Below are 3105 nucleotides of genomic sequence, written 5' to 3' on the forward strand. Positions count from 1 at the left end.
TATGACATCACAATTCATCAGACCAATTTCATCAAGCAATGCAATAGTTAAAGCAGTATGAGGACGTGAGAAATGAAAGTTCATTTCTTCATGATTAGCCCGCGTCCTTTCAGGCACTTTTCAGATCTCCAGCAAATTCTTCAGACGTTAAAGTACATCTGGAGACCTGACCCTGCATAAAATATTAGTTCTTTTTCTTCACCACCCACATCTGAAGGGGTGGCAAAGAGTTCATCACTCTGCGAGCTCCATACGAGAAAGGTGGCATAGAAGCCAATCCATTTCGTTTCACATAAGAGGAGTTAGGGTAAGCATATGAATAAGCAGAGAAATTCTTCAAGGACTTATGAACATAATGATTAGAAGAATAATGCTCATATTCATAGCCCTTAGCTCTTCCCTGCGAAACAAAGTTGTTAGCACGATGATGTTCATATGAGGACTTTGATCCTTTTGAGGAATTTGATCCATGTGAGGAATTTGGTCCGTATGAGGACTTGGATCCATATGAAGAATTTGATCTCGGGTTCCTATTCTTCACAGGTGGTGTCATGAGGACATTCACCTGAAGACTTTCAAGGCACCTTTTGGGAACCCAGATTTTCTTCATAGGAGAACCGTTCCTGCAGTCAGTGCCAACATATCTAGCAAATACTTCACCATTCTGATTTTTAAACAGTTTATAGTTGGAGTCAAATGACTCATCAGAAGAATGAGAAGATTCACATGTAAAGCCAAATAAATTAGATGGATCAACTGGAGGTCCCTTTGCAGCAACCCATGAGGTTTTGGGGTACTGCTCAGGTTTCCAATATGTACCATCAGCATTGAGTTTCCTCTCAAAGGCAATACCCTCTTTCCTAGGGTTCCTGTTGAGGATCTGCTTTTTAAGCACATCACAAAGAGTCTGATGCCCTTTGAGGCTTTTGTACATGCCTGTCATGTACAATTCCTTCAGCCGTGCATCGTCAGTGATACTAGCAATGTCCTCAGATGAGGAATTAGTGATAGCAGAGACAGTTGAAGAATTTGTAGCATTAGAAGCATTTGAACATTCAGGTGAAGAATTAGCAGATTCACGTTCAATGCATTTCAAACATGGAGGAACAAATTCTTCCTGAGCAGCGCTGATTTGTTGAGCAAGTAATGAATCGCGCTCCTTCTGAAGATCTGCATAACTCACTCTTAGCTTCTCAAGATCTTGCTTTCTTTGAAGAAATTCATATCAAAGCTTCTCATGATCAGATAAGAGAGTGTTATGTTGATCTTGAAGGGTGTCATACTTAGTATGAAGTCTCTGACGACTTTCAGCCAAAGCTTTTGACTGATCCATTTCTTCACCCAACATATCATCGCTCTTATTTAGCATGTACTGACCTTTTTCCAAAGCTCTTTGTTGTTTAGTGGCAAGGGAAGCAAGTTTGACATAGCTGGGTCCAAATTCATCACCAGATTCATCATCACTTGACTCGGATAGGTAGCATTCAGTTACCTCAGCACTTTTTGCCATAAGGCATGATGAAGAGGATGATGATTCTGGTTCGAATGTCATCGCTTTGAGAGATTCCTTGAAGTCCTCAAACCAAGGATCATGACGGGTTCAATGACCTTCATAAACCTTAGAGAGACGGTCCCAGATAAGCTTCGCATGATTTAGATGCATGATGTTCCTGAACTGATTTTGAGACAAACAGGAGCAAATGACGTCCTTCGCCGTGAGGTTGAGAAGAGTGTACTTGCGAATGTCATCGGCTTCCGCCGTCTTGCACAGATCGGTAAGACCAATCTCAGTCACGGTCCACAGTTCGCTGTTCATCGCCATGAGGCGCTTCTTCATCATGGCCTTCCACTTGGGATACTCGTGACCGTCAAAGATGGGGCATGTCACTTTCTTCATACCTGCGGTCGACATAACTAAAACTCCAGGCGGTTAAACCAAAATCACACAGAACAAGGGAGTACCTTGCTCTGATACCAATTGAAAGTGCGTTATATCGACTAGCGGGGGGTGAATAGGCGATTTTTATGAATTCTTCACTGAGGAATTTGCCAGTGAGGATATTCCTTAGAGAAGATCTACTCGCAACGGAATAAGTACTCAAAAGTATGCATAGCAGAACACAAGCATGGTCATCATGATGAAATGAAGTCAAGCATATAGTACAGAAAGCGTAAACACAGGATAGCACAGGATGAAGACAAACAGACTGAAGAAATTGAACTGAGGAAATTGAGAAAGTCTTTAGTTAAAGTCTTCAAACACAGATATGAACAAGTGCACAACACAGTTATGAGGAAATGGAAGAGTTGAGGAAATAGAACCAGTAAGCTTGGTGAAGACAATGATTTGGTAGACCAGTTCCAACAGCTGTCTCAGTTGTACGTGTGGTTGGAGCAGCTAGGTATTTAAACCTGAGGACACACAGTCCTCACCGTATTCTCCTTGAACTAAGGTCACACAGACCTCGCCCAATCACTCGTGGTAAGTCTTCAGGTGACTTCCAAACCTTCACAGACTCGGTCACTCAGCAATCCACAATTTCCTCTTGGATGCTCTAGACCATGACACCTAACCGTCTGGAAGAAGCACAGTCTTCAAAGGTAACAAGCGTCGGATCCACGCAGGATCAATCTCTTCAGTGATGCTCAATCACTTTGGGTTTGTAGGTGTTTGGGTTTGGGTTTTCCTCACTTGATGATTTTCGCTCAAAGTCCTCGGAGGATGGGATGCTCTCAAATGACAAGTGTTAGTTTCTCTCGGAGCAGCCAACCAGCTAGTGGTTGTAGGGGGCGGCTATTTATAGCCTAGGGAGCAGCCCGGCATGATAAGACATAAATGCCCTTCAATGATATGACCGTTAGGTGGGTAGATATTTTGGGACAGCTGGCGCATAGCACAGCAACGGTCGGAAATTTGAGTATCAAATTCCTCAGGGCTATCATGTTCCTCACTGTGTAGGCAATCCGCACTGGCGAATTCCTAACTCCTCAGTCAGAACAAATTCCTCAGAGACCGGAAGAACTTCGTCTCTGTCACTGAAGAATATGACTGAACTGTATGAGATTTCCAATGGCTTCACTCGAAGGGATTGGTAGGTGTAGGAT

This window comes from Triticum aestivum, chromosome 2D (genome assembly GCF_018294505.1).
Source record: "Triticum aestivum cultivar Chinese Spring chromosome 2D, IWGSC CS RefSeq v2.1, whole genome shotgun sequence".
NCBI classification, from domain to species: domain Eukaryota; kingdom Viridiplantae; phylum Streptophyta; class Magnoliopsida; order Poales; family Poaceae; genus Triticum; species Triticum aestivum.